Below are 15202 nucleotides of genomic sequence, written 5' to 3'. Positions count from 1 at the left end.
TATTTAATGAGCTCTTTGAGATCATCTAGAAAAGCAAGAGTTATCTACCCAGTAGCATTTATAAAATACCTACTTAATATTCCATTGTGACCCTTGTCACTGGGGAGAGGCACTTTCTTCTGAGAGTGATGTCAATGATTTCTAATTAAACATTATACTTCTCATTTTACATTCAAGGCATTCATTTTCAGAAATTGGAAAACGGATATCATTGTGGGGTTGCCTGACTATCTTTTTGTTTAGCAGCTACAGTCACCAATGATGCTTTCCCAATAAAGCATTTCAGTTCCAAACAGATACAAAATTTGAAAAGAAATTAATTACTCCTACTCAGCATTCACACTCTTCATATGGAAAGGCATTATACATTTTAAAATCATTATCTATGTTTTGATAGTCAATAGTTTATTTATCATAGTCTGGCCTCTTTTTCAATAATTTTTTAAAAGTCTATCAAATGAAATTTGGAATAAAGTCTCACTCAATAATCATTTTGTAGATACCCAGCTATATTTTGAATTTTAGCATGGAATATCAAAATGTGTTTTGTCACAGAGCCATTTTTATCTCTGTTCAATAATATGAAATTTTCTTCAAAAAACCTCTATTAAACTTATGAGACCACATAGCCAGCCTATGAGAAAGGCTGACTAAGATCTAATAAGTGTTGTAAACATGACTAATGAACAAGATGAGGCAGGAAGGCAGAGGCCCTTATTGAGCACGACCTAGCAGCTTCCTGAGTTTGGTTTAAGCTAGTGAGGTAAGACATCAGAAGGGGTTGATTATCTGTTTTTCAGCATTGCTCCCAAATAGGTCCTACAGAATCAAGTTCAACCCCTGTAATCAAGACTCTACAAACTAAAATGTACTTCTCTAAATTTCTGTGAAATATTGACTGCCATTTAAAAAGGCATCACAAATTGGAGATAGCAGTTATTCTGCTGTTGATGAACATAAGCATGAATCAAAGAATTTCAATTGGTTTTTACCGCAATGTTTAGGGCTCTGGGTGCTGGAAGCATCAGGAGCACCAGCCATGCCCTCCTGACATCAGAAAACGTGGTAATTTTAGAGAATTCGGGAACTGACTTACCATTTTGGATAGCAGCAATATTTCAAGATAGTACCAAGTTAGGAAAGGAGAAGTGGAGAATTTCATCTTTGTACATGAGAGATTGAGTTTTCTTAGCGTATCTCAGATAATCACTCAAAGATGATTCCAGAAACATTGGAGATGAACTTGCACAGGACTAGTGTCTCTAAGGGATCACGGGGGACAGAGCTAGAAAACTTTAGAGCTGTGTGTGGTGCTGTTGTGCACTTCCTATTCCCAAAGAGTATGAAGTACAAAATGGCAGTTTGTCCAGAAAATTTGTGTTTTCATTTATTTGTATAAGGTAGCACATAAAGGCTAAAATTATTTTCTAAGACTGTTTAGTATCTTATTAAAATGTCAAGTGCTGAGTCTAATCTCTTATAATCAATACTTCACTAAAAATTTGAGCAACACTGAATATATTAAAGATATTCAAGTATACATTTTTCAAATTTCTACTAATATATACTAGCATCAGCTTCCCCCACTTAACACTGGAAATAAATGGAGAAACATTAAAAATTTAAATAATCTATGTTTCTCACAATTACCAGAAACCACAATTATTTTACCTTTGTATATAATCATTTTAAATTTTTTTTTTCACTTTGGATTTATAGGGCAAAATTACATAATTTGAAATAGATATTTACATAGAAATCTATTTAAATACTTATGTTATTCAGAGAGAAGCAGTTATATAAATATTAGAATACTAGGGACAACAAAAGATAAACTATCTCAAAATAATGGGTCTTCATCTATTTATTTCCAAATGACACTCTTTACAAAAACATATTATTCTGAAAGGATGGCTTATTTTATACTGCATTTAAATTTCAAGAAAATTGAATAGAAAGTAACTCAAATTTGGTAGGGTAGGACAGTGGGAGTTATAGCAAGAAAACACAAGAATTGCCTAGGTAAGTGAGTTCTTGCCAGATTATCAGGCAAGAAAACATGAGACCAGAATAAGGGGGAATTTTAGAAAATGAGTAGAAGTATTAGAGTTATAAATTACAAAAAAATTAAAATCTTGCACACAATGGCTAATACATTTTATTTCTTATACCAGTCCTGATTGAATTCAGATCAAATGGAAAAACATACTGATTGCTAATGCTATGAGAGACAAAAAATGAAACCAATGCTCACCAGATTAATTTATTCAGGTTAAATGAATATATTAGAAATTTTGATAAAGGTTTTGAAAACATGTTATTTAAGGAACATGGAGATTACACAATATGCTTTTAATGGTATTATAAAATGAGAACAGGCAGAAATATGACAAGAAGAAGTGAAAATGTAGAAGGGAGGGAGAGATATAAAAGGAAGAAAAGGGAGTTCTTCAGACTGAAATGAAAGAACACTAAACAGTAATTCAAATCTACATGAAGAAATAAAGAACTTCAAAAAACGTAGCTACAAAGATAAATGCAGATATTCATAGTAATGTAGTTTGGTTTTACTACTCTTTATTCCCTAAAGAACAAATGCATAAAACAATAAGTATAAATGAATGGTGATGGATACAAAATGTATAAACATGTAACTTATGACAATAATTAAATAAAGAGATAGTAGAGCTATATAGGAGCAAAGTTTTGTACACTATTGAAAGTAAGTTGGTACTTATTTGAGCTAAATTGGTATAAATTAACACATTAATTATAATGCTCAGGCAACGACTAAGAAAATAACTAAAAAGTATATAGTATAACAAATGAGAAAAGAAATTGAAATGGTACAATAGAAAATATCTATCTAATAAAAAGGAAGACAGTAATGGAGAAATTGAGCAACAAAAAGACATGTAAAATGAATAATAAAATGGCAGAAGTAATTCCTTTCTTTTCAGTAATTACATTACAACAAATGGATTAAATGCTCCAATTTAAAGGCAAAGACTGGAAGAATGGCTTTTAAAAAAATGATCCAACTATATATTGTCTATAAGACACTCACTTTGGATCCAAAAACCCAAATAATTTAAAATTGAAAGGAGGAAAATATATCCCATACAGACAGTAACCAAAAAAACAGCTGTAGGGGCTATACTAATGTTAGATAAAATATATTTAAATACAAAAATTATGATGAGAGACAAAGAAGGACATTATATTCGTACCCCCTTATCATGCAGATATGTTCAGATATCCCCAGTGGATTCCTGAAACCACTGATACTACCTATACATAGTGCAGAAATCGTTTTGTTCTTCTCCACAGTTTTACAGATATAACATTCATTTTTACTGTAGATCTTAGAAACCTTAGCATACAATTTTTTTGTTATTAAATCTAGTACTTTCACCTTTGTACTTAAAAGAAGCATTTTACAGCTTCTCTTTGGCATAACTGAATTGTCGGCATCATTACCTTAGTGATTTGGGGCCATTATTAAGTAAAATAAGAGTTACTTGAACACAGCACTGAGATACAGTAACCATGGATCTGATACACAGCTACCAAGTGAATGACAGGCAGGTGATGTATACAGTGTGGATACGCTCGACAGAGGGATGATTTCTGTCCTAAGTGGGACAAATCTTATGATGACATAAAATTTCATCACGCTACCCAGAATGTTGTCAAATTTAAAACTTATGAATTATTTATTTCTGAAATTTTGTATTTAACAATTTTGAGTAACAATTGAACACAACTGAAACCACAAAAGGCAAAAATGTGGATAAGGAAAGATTACTGTATGTAACAATAAAGAGGTCTATTCATCAAGAAGATATAACAATTATGTTGCATTTATGCACCTAACGAGTCTCAAATAAATGAAGCAAAACCAGACAGAATTGAAAGGAGGAATAGATAGTTCAATAATAATAGTTGGAGACTTCAGCACCTAACTTTCAATAATGGGTGTAACAACCACGAAAAAAAAAAAAGAGAGAAACAAGTGCATAGAAGACTTGAACAATACTATAAACCAATTAGATCTAACAAATATATAGAGAATGCCCCACTCAACAGCAAAACACATATTTTGTCAAGTGAACATGGAATATTCTTCAGGATAAAATATTTTAGGATGCAAAAATCTCAAATATTTTAAAATTAAATCATATAGAATATCTTCGTCAATCACAGTAGAAAGAAGTTAAAATCAATAGCAGAAGGAAATCTTATAAAATATGGAAATTAAACAACACAGTCTTNTTTAGGATGCAAAAATCTCAAATATTTTAAAATTAAATCATATAGAATATCTTCGTCAATCACAGTAGAAAGAAGTTAAAAATCAATAGCAGAAGGAAATCTTATAAAAATATGGAAATTAAACAACACAGTCTTAAATCATGGGTCAAATAATAAATTATAAAATTGAAAAATACTTTGAGCTGAATTAAAATAATTATATTAATTAATATTGTCATTTTTATTGTTATTTAATAATATTGATATAATTAATAATATATTAATATATTTGATAATGTTGATATTGTTGATAATAATATAATATATGATATTATTAATAGCAATATTAATTAAAATTAATAATAAACTGTGAAAATAGTGCTCAGAGGAATATCCTTAGTGCATTTGAGCTGCAATAACAAAACACCATAAACTGGGTGACTTTATAAATTATAAGATTTATTTCTTACAGTTCTGAAGGCTGGAAACTCCAAGATCAAGACGCTGGTAGATTCAGTGTCCAGTGAGGGCCCGCTCTGTGTTTCATAGATGGCGTCTTCCAACTGTATCATCACATGCTAAAAAGGGGCAAAGCAACTCTCCAGGGTCCAATTTATAAAGGCACTAATCCCATTCATGAGGTTGGCTCCACCTTCATGACCTAATCATTTTCCAAAGACCTTACCTTCTAACATCATAACATTGATGATTAGGTTTCAACATATGAATTCTGGGGAAACACACCATTTGGGCCACTGCAGAAATTTATAGCTATAAATGCCACATTAAAAAAGAAGGAAAGTCTCAAATTAATCTAAGTTTACACTTCAACAAGCCAGGAAAAGAAGAGCAGACAAAATCAAAAACTAGTAGAAAAAAATAATAATGATTAGAGATCAAATCATGAAGAGAAAATAAAACAAACAAGACCAAAGTTGGCTATTTGAAAAGATTTAAAAATTGACAAACCTTTAACTAGTGTGAACTGGGACAAAAAGAGAAGACTCAAACTACTAAAATCAGGAATGGACATGAGGATATTACTACCACCATTATTGAAATTAAAGAGGATTATAAGAGAATAATGATATGAACAATTATACACCAACAAATAGCATAACCTAGCTGAAATGGATAAATTTCTTAGAAACACAGAATCTATCAAAACGATTCAAGAAGAAATATGAAAGTGAATACCCCTAGAACAGATAAAGAGATTGATTATGTAAGCAGAAAACTTTCAACATAAAAGAGCCCAGGGTCAAATTATTTAACTGACATATACTACCAAATACTTAAAGAAAAATTAACACCCATCTTTCTCAAACTCTTCTGAGAGAGTGAACATTTCCTAATTTGTCTACGAAGCCAGTATTAACCTACCACCAAAGCCAAAGGCATTACAAGAGAACTGCAGACCAATACCACTCATGAATAAACGCAACAATCTTCAATAAACTGAACCCAAAACATATTAAAAGATTTATACAGCACAACCAAGTAGGCCTTATGCCAAGTGTACAGGTGGGTCAACACAGGAAAATTATTATGTCTAATATGCTACATGAATAGAATGAAGAAAAATATCAGATCATCATAATTGATACAAAAGAAATTTGGCTTTTAATTAAATTCAAAATTAATTCAAGATTTGAAATAATAAAATTATTATTTTATTTCTTGAAAAGATCTCCAGAGGAAGAAAAACTATAGCAAACATACTAATAAGTAAGTCCCACCTCTCATTTCCTGGGAGACTGGGACTACAGCAAATGGGGCCTTGTGATTCTAAAGACAAATGTGAATGTTGTAAATCCAGACAGTAAGAATCTCAATTTTGTAAGTTGAAAATGTAGAGAAAGATTGAGAAGGTAGAAATTAGTTTAGCATGCTGATATATGCGTAATTTATACTTTGAGGTCAAATATCTTAAACTGATGATGAAAGTTTGAAATAGGACGGTAGAGGGGAAGGAACTTAAGAAGTAGAGGTAGGGAGGAAAACACTATTTTTATTAATGTTCATAGAGAATAGTCTACAAATATAGTCCAAAAATATAAAGTGTCATGTCATATGGTGGCTACAAAGTTAGCTTCAAAATACGGTACATTTACACCATGGAATACTATACAGTCATTAAAAAGAATGAGATCATGTCTTTTGCAGGGACATAGTTGGAGCTGGAGGCCATTATCCTTTGGAAACTAATGCAGAAATAAAAAAAAAAAAAACCACTTATAAGTGGGAGAAAATGGTGAGAACACATAGACACATAGAGGAGAACAACACACACTGGGGCCTTTCAGGGGGCGCAGGGTGGAATGAGGAAGAGGATCAGGAAAAATAATGAATGAGTACTAGGCTTAATACCTGGGTGATTTAGCAATCTGTACAACAAACCATCATAACACAAGTTTACCTACATAACAAACATGCACATGTACCCCTGAGATTAAAATAAAAGTTAAAACAAATAAAAAACATAAGACTGTTTATGTCCCCTTTTCTCAGTGGACTATTACAAAGTTGTTAAAAAGTGTTAGATACCTCTACATATACAGGTATTAAAAGACCTTCTAGATCAAGTATCAGCAAACATTTTTTTTTTTTTTCTGTACAATACCAGATAGTAAATATTTTAGTCTTTGGAGGTCATAAGGTCTCTGTTGCAGCCATTTGGTTTTGGTGTTATAGCATGAAAGCAGCCACAAACAAGACAGCAATAAATGAGTGTGGCTTTATTCTCATAAAACAAAAATGGGCTAGATTTGATCTGTGAGCTGCAGTTTGCCAAACTCTGTTACAGCTAAAATGGTAAGAGAAACAATCAAGGTACAAAATAGTGTGTGCAGATGTGATGTCATTTATATAGAGAACAATATGTATATGCTTATCTATGTATTAAATAAAGCTGTAAAGACAAACGAAAGACTAGTAACAGTGATTTCCTCTGGAGATTTCCTCTAGAGAGGGTAACAGAGCTTGGGACAGGCTGAAAAGACAGCATACATTTTACTGAATACCAACCTGCACATTTTGAATTTTATGTGATGTTCATGCATACGTATTCTAAAACAATAGCAAATAAAATATTTTAAAATAAAATAGAAATATATAAAATAAAAATAGAATTAATATAGAGTACTAGCAAAGCCAAAAGTAGATTTTGAGAAACTGATAAAATAAACACATTTCTATAGGATAGATATTAAACAAAAGGAGTAGAAACAGGCCTCAACAAAATTTGCAATATTTTTATTCATTAAAGACGTCTTAAGCAAATTAATTCTCATGGCAGAGGTGTGCACATTCCATGTAATTAGCACGGATGCCCTGATGAAACTCGTAAAGTAAATTAGCCATAAAAGTTACCACGAACTTTTCTAACTAGAGCCATTTTGCATATTCCATTTTTTATCCATAGAATCAGTCTCATTATGTATTTGTATGCCACTATACCATGGGACAACATGCATAATTTTGAACTTAATGTTAGATTATGCTATGAATCTTAGTGAAAGGTTTTTTGTGTGTTTGTTTTGTTTTGTTTTCACAGTAGGGTGCATCACTAAGAAGCATTGATGTAATCTATCAGGAAATGGTGTAAAAAAGTAGACAACATTTTCCACACATTATTCAATCCAAATGAAAATAACTTAAAAATTCCAGTATTAAATGCAGGTTCCTTTACATTTTTATTGGCTATTTTCCTATTAGAGTAACGCAAATAAGATATCCAGCAATAGTGTTTTAGCCCTATATGGTTATTATCTTTACTTACACGAGAAGTGGTAACACATAGGCAGATTTATCTTATTTCTTTCTTTCATTTATATAGTACGTTAGAGTAAACTTTATAGTCTCATTTAATTCATCCTCAAAACAACATTTGAAGATGGTCACATATTTTAAAGTTGCACATTTTACAGATGAGAGGTGGTTACTCAAATTATGCATCATGTTATTGCTACAATTTTGGTAGGGAGTTTTTAGGCCCTTGATGGTAGAAGTAATTACAAGCCTTCTGGGGGCAATGCACTTTGAGATAGACTGCAACAACAGCAATGATCAAGATAAATTCCTCTGCCACATCAAAGTGAATCTGTCTCTCTCTCTAATTATTGTGGGAGTTCCACTTAATCATTAGAAAGACAATCTTGCACGCTGAAGTTGTAAAAACCTTGTATTCCTCAGTGAGATCAAAGGCCAGGCCATTTTGATCCCTTCACACCACCATGTGTTCCTAGGGACTGCTGAACCTTGACCCAGCTTAATCAACTGTGGCCACTACTTCTGTGCTGGCTCTCTTCATCCCTCCCCATTCATGATACGATCTGCATTTTAAGATAAGAATTCTAAAAGTCATCTCTCTCCAGTGATAGTGAAATCTTTGGCGGTCCTCTCTATTTCTCCCTATATGTCCATCTACGTATCTTGTATCTCCCCCTTTTTAAATGAGAAACTGCAGTTCGAATTAGATGACACTATTACAAGGTTAGGTGGGCCGTGTGCTAATCATAGTTTGTCGATCTCATTTTTCTCTTTTCTTGGTACTACTAATGCCCCCACAGAAATACTGATTGAATGCCACAGGTTTTGGTTTTCAGATTGCAAACCACAAATAAGAAGTTCATGTATCATGTTGTAAAGCCAAAGTCACCTTCAACAGAGTTTTCTGTAAATGAAAGCAGTTGATACTATCAGTCCATTACTAATTAATATGAAGCATTGATTGAAATGCTTTATTTTGGAAAACCACTTAGCAATAGTATTTTTAACCTTGAAACGATATGTTATCAGGTTGATAATACAAGCCTAAATTAAATAGTATCTTGTATTAAATCTATGGATTGCTTAGGGTAGTATAGACATTTTAACAATATTGACTCTTCCAATTCACGATCATAAAATATTTTTTATGTGTGTGTGTGTGTGTCCTCTTCAGTTTCTTTCATCAGTGTTTTGCAGTTTTCACTATAGAGAGCTTACACTTCTTTGGTTAATTCCTAGTTATTTAATTTCATGTGTGCCTATTGTAAGTGGAATTATATTTTATTTCTTTTCATATTGTTCGCTGTTGTCATATAAAAATGTTATTGATTTTTGTGTGTCGATTTTGCATCCTGCAACTTTACTGAATTTGTTCATTAGTTCCAATAGTTTTATTGTGGAGTCCTTAGGTGTTTCCAGATATAAGATTATATCATCTGCAAACAAGAATAATTTGATTTCTTCCTTACTAATTTGGATGCCCTTTAAATCTTTCTTAGGTCTGATTGCTCTAGCTAGGACTTCCAGTACTATGTTGAATAGCAGTAGTGACTGGGCATTCTTGTCATCTTCCCCATCTTAGAGGTAAGATTTTCATTTTGTCCCCATTCAGTATGATACTAGCTATGGGTCTGTCATCTGTGGCTTTTATTATGTTGAGGTACGTTCCTTCTATCCCCAGGTTTTTCATGAAGGGATGTTAGATTTTATCAAATGCCTTTTCAGCATCAATTGAAATAATCATATGGTTTTTGTTCCTTCTGTTGATACGATGCATCTTATTGATTGATTTATGTATGTTGAACCATCTTTGCATCTCTGGGATAAATCCCACTGCGTCAGGATGAATGATCTTTCTGAGGTATTTTTGAAGTTGGTTTGCTAGTATTTTGTTGAGGATTTTTGCAACAATGTTCATCAGAGATATTAACCTGTGGTTTTCTTTTCTTGATGTGTCTTTGTCTGGTTTGGTTTCAGGGTAATACTTACCTTGTACAACGAGTTTAGAAGTATTCCCTCCTCCTATTTTTTGAAACAGTTTCAGTAAGATTGCTATTACTTCTTTAAATGTTTGCTACAATTTGGCAGTAAAGGCATTGGGTACTGGACTTTTCTTTATTGGGAGACTTTTATTATGACTTCAATCTCATTACTTGTTATTGGTGTGATCTGGTTTTTGATTTCTTCCAGGTTCAATCTTGGTAGGCTGTATGAGTCTAAGAATTTTTCCATATCTTCCAGATTTTCCAATTTACAAACATATAGTTGCTCATGGTAGCCACTAATGATGCTTCGATTCTCTGCAGTATCAGTCGTAATGCCTCCTTTTTCATCTCTTGGATCTTCTCTCTTTTTTTTTAGTTGGGCTAAAAGTTTGTCACCTTTGTTAACTTTTTCAAAAGCCAACTTTTTACTTTATTGATCTTTTGTATTGATTTCTTCATTTTATATTCATTTATTTCTACTCTGATCTTTTTTAATTTTTTCCTTTATTAAGTTGGGATTCAGTTTGGTCTTCCTTTTCTAGTTCTTTAAGATGTATTGCTAGATTATTTATTTGAAGTTTCTCTTCTTTTCTAATGTAGGCACTTACAGCTACAAACTTCCCTACTAGTGCTGTTTTTTCTATATCCCGTAGGCTTTGATATGTTGTGTTTCCATTATCATTTGTTTCAAACAATCTTTCCATTTTCTTTTTAATTTCTTCATTGATCCACTGGTCATTCAGTAGCTTATTGTTTACTTTCCATGTATGTGTATTGTTTCCAAAATTCCCCTTGTCATTGATTTCTTCTTTTATTTCATTGTGGTCAGAGAAGATGCTTGGTATTACCTCAATTTTTTGAATGTTTAAAGACTTGTTTTGTGACCTAACAGATGGTCTATCCTTCAGAATGATCCATGTGTTGAGGGAAAAAAATATGTATTCTTCAGCCATTCAATGAAATGTTCTGCAAAAGATTAGTGTTGTGTATAGTGTGAATTAAATTTGATGTTTCTTTGCTGGTTTTCTGTCTGGATATCTATCCAGTGCTGAAAGTGGGGTGCTGAATTATCCAGCTATTACTGTATTGGGGCTTATCTCTCTTTACCTCTATTTCCTTAATATATCTGGGTTCTCCAGTGTTGGGTGTATATATATTTAAAATTGTTATATACTTTTCCTGAATTGACATCTTATTATTATATAGAAACTTTCCTTGTGCCTTCTTATAGTTTTGGTCTTGAAATATATTCTGTCTGAAGTAAGCATAGCTACTTCTGCTCTTTTTTGGTTTTCATTGACAGGAAATACCTTTTAATACCTTTTTTTTTTTTTTTATTTTAGCCTATGTGTGTCTTTATAGGTAAAGTATGTTTCTTATAGGCAACAGATCACTGAGTCTGTTTTTTAATACCATACAGCCCCTTCAGTCACTCTCTGCATTTTATTAGAGAGTTTAGTTCATTTACATTCATTCTTTTTATTGATAAGTAGTACTTACTTCTGCCATTTTAAAATTTGTTTTCTCATTGTTTTGCAGTCTTCTTTTCCTTCTTGCCTTCCTTTAAGTGAAGGTGGTTTTCTCTGCTGATATGATTTGTTTTCTTCTTCTTTATTTTTGGCGTATCTGTTATATGGTTATTGGTTATTGGTTCGAAATTACCATGAGCTTTGCAAATACTATCTTAAAATCCATTATTTAAAACTGATAACAACACTGTTTGCATAAACAAGTAAACAAGCAAAAAGAAAATTAATAAAGACTATGTCTTAGCTTTGCTTCCCTGCTTTTTAATGTTTTACTGTTACTATTTATATCTTATTGTACTGACTATGTGTTAAAATGTTGTTGTAGTTACTCTTTTTGATTGGTTCATTGCTTAGTCATTTACTTAGGATAAGAGTAGTTTACACATCACAGATACAGTGTTATAATATTCTGTTTTTCTGCATACTTACTATAACCAGTGAGTTTTGTGTCTTATTACTTATTGCTCACTAACTTCCTTTACTTTCTGACTGAAGTATTCCCTTTAGCATATCTGGTAGAACAGGTCTGGTTTTGATGAAATCTCTCAGCTTTTGTTTGTCTGGGAAAGACTTTATTTCACCTTCATGGCTGAAGAATATTTTCACCAGATATACTATTCTAGGGTAAAATCGTTTTTTGCTTGTTTGTTTGTTTCTTCAGCACTTTAAATGTGTCATGTCACTCTCTCCTGGCCTGTAAAGTTTCCACGAAAAGTCTACTTCCAGATACACTGGAGCTCTACTGTGTGTTACTTGTTTCTTTTCTCTTGCTTCTTTTAGAATCATTTTTTATCCTTGACTTTTGTGACTTTGTGTATTAAATGTCTTGAGGCAGTCTTCTTTGGGTTAAATCTGCTTTGTGTTCTATAACTTGTACTTGGATATTGATAATATATTGAAAAATATTGGATATTGATATCTTTCTCTAGTTTGAGAAGTTCTGTTATTAACCCTTACTTTCTATCCCTATTGCTTTCTCTATATCCTCTTTAAGGCCAATAACTCTTATATTTGCCCTTCTGAGGCTATTTTCTAGATCCTGTAGATTATCTTTTTTTATTCTTTTTTATTTTGTTTCTTCTGATCATGTATTTTCAAATAGCCTGCGTTCAAGGTTACTAATTCTTTCTTCTGATTGATTAATTCTGTTATTAAAAGATTCTAATGCATTCTTCAGTACATCAGTTGCATATTTCATCTCCAGAATTTCTGCTTGATTCCTGTTATTTTAATCTCTTTGTCAAATATATCTGAAGGAATTCTAAATTCCTTATCTGTGTTATCTTGAATTTTGTTGAATATCCTTAAAAGAGCTATTTTGAATTCACTGTCTAAAAGATCACATAGATCTGTTTCACCAGGATTGGTCTCTGGTGACTTATTTAGTCCATTCGGCAAACTCATGTTTCTTGGATCATCTTAATACTTTTATATGTTCATCTGTGTCTGGACATTGAAGAGTTAGGTATTTATTGTAGTATTTGGAGTCTTGGCTTGTTTGTACCCATCCTTCTTGGGAAGGCTTTCCAAGTATTCAAAAGGACTTAGGTGTTGTGATCTAAGCTGTATCTGCTTTAGGGGGAACCCCAAGCTCATTAACACTGTGGTCCTCGCAGACTCGTAGAGGTGCCATCTTGACGGTCTTGGCCAAGATCCAGAAGAATTCTCTGGATTAGCAGTCAGAGACTTTTGTTTTCTCCCCTTAATTTTTCCTAAACTGTGGAGCTTGTCTCTCTGTTCTAAGCCACCTGCATCTGGACATGGAATGACCCAAGGACCCCTGTGGCCACTGCCCCTAGGATTGCACTGAGTCAGACTTACAGCCATCACAGCAACGGGTCTCACCCAAGGCCCACCGTAACCACTCCCTGGCTACTGTCTATGTTCGCTCAAAGCCCTGGGGCTCTAAAATTCAGCAGTTGGCGAAACCAGCCAGATTTGTGTTCTTCTCTTCAGGATGGTGAGTTTCCCCAGGTCCCAGGCAGGCTCAGAGATGCTGTCTGGGAGCAAAGACTGGAGTCAAAAACCTTTGAAATGTACTTGGGGTTCTGCTCTGCTGCAGCTGAGATGGCACTCAAACCACAGGTGGCAGTTTTTCCCACTCTTCCCTCTGCTTTTCAAGGGAAGAGGAACCTTACTCCTTGGACACCACCAACTGAGACCCACAGAGAGTGCTGCCAGACTACTGTTGATGTACCTTGAAGGCCCAATAGCTCTTCCTTCAGCTTGTGGTGAATGCTGCCTGGCCTGGGACTCAGCCTTCAGGAGAGTGGGCTCCACTCTGGTCCTGGGCAGTTCCAGAAATCCTGTCCAAGACCCAAGTTCTGGAATTGGGAACCCGAAGAGCCTGCTTGGTGCTCTACCTTCTCTGGCCAAGCTGGTACCTAAGGTGCAAGTCAAAGTCCCATTTACTTTTCCCTCCACTTTTCTCAAGCAGAAGGACTCTTGCCCCATAGCCACCACAGCTGGAAATGTGCTGAGTCTCACCTGAAGCCAAAGAGTCTCAGTATCTCACCCAATGCTCTCAGTGTACTTCCTGCATATCACTGCTGGTTATTTAGGGTCCAAGTTATCTTAAATTAGCAGATGATGAATTCTGCAAAGCCCAGGTGCTTCCCTCATGGGTACCAGGTTCCCTCCTCCGGGCCCAGGGTGTGCCTAGAAATGCTGGGAGCTAGAGCCTGGAAAGTGAGCCTCATGACTCTGACTGGTGACCTATCCTGCTAAGTATGAGCTAGTAACCAAGACGCAAGACAAAATCCTCCCCACCCTTGCATCTACTCTCCTTAGGCAAAAAGAAAGGGTCTCTTTTGGAGCTGTGAGCTGTTCAGACTGAGGTTAAGGGAGGGGGGATGCCAACATTTCTTTAGCCACCCTGGCTGGTATCCCAGTAGGTCATGTGAGCCTCCAGTCCACTGTCTCTGGGCCCAGTTCGGCCCTAGGACTCACTCAGATGTTGCAGTCTTTGTGGCCTAGACTGATTTACAAGGGTATTAGAGGCTCCAGAGTACTTTAGCCCATGGTGACAAGGTTTGTGTAAACTCAAGGTCCAACTCCTGGGATCAGCAATTTCCCTCTGGCTAGGACTGGTTCAAATGCTCCCCCTGTGGGCAGGCTTTAGCTGAGTTTGGTATAGTTTTGCTTTTTCCTATAGCAAAGGCAGTGCTGAGTTCAATGCCTCACAACTGCTGGCTTTCCTTCATTCCAGGACACTGAAATGCTCTCCGCATAGTGCGACCACTATTGGAGAATTAGGGGAGGAGTGATGTTGACAGTTGAAGACTGTTTTTCCTATCTCTTCAGTGCCTCTCTCAGTGATACGAAGTTAAAACTAGGTACTGTGAGTGCTCACCTAGTTTTTGGTTCTTTTGAAGGTGTTTTTTTCTTTGTAGGTAGCAGTTAAATTGATGTTCTTGTGGTGGTATGATCAGTGGAGCCTCTTATTCCATCCCCTCCACATTAAGCTTTCTTATCTTGTTCCATCCCCTCCACATTAAGCTTTCTTATGTTCTAATCTCTGACTTTGCATTTTCCACTTTCTAGAATACCCTGCTATCTTCTTTACTTCTTATCCCGAAAGATTTTCACAGATAAATTCCCTCCTAGATTCTCATTTTAACTAGGTGTGAATCTGTTTTCTAGAAATATTATGTAAGTTACATA

Source organism: Rhinopithecus bieti, unplaced genomic scaffold (assembly GCF_001698545.2).
Source record: "Rhinopithecus bieti isolate Rb0 unplaced genomic scaffold, ASM169854v2 scaffold_23411, whole genome shotgun sequence".
In the NCBI taxonomy this organism is placed as follows: domain Eukaryota; kingdom Metazoa; phylum Chordata; class Mammalia; order Primates; family Cercopithecidae; genus Rhinopithecus; species Rhinopithecus bieti.
Note: the sequence above shows the minus strand (reverse complement) of the source record.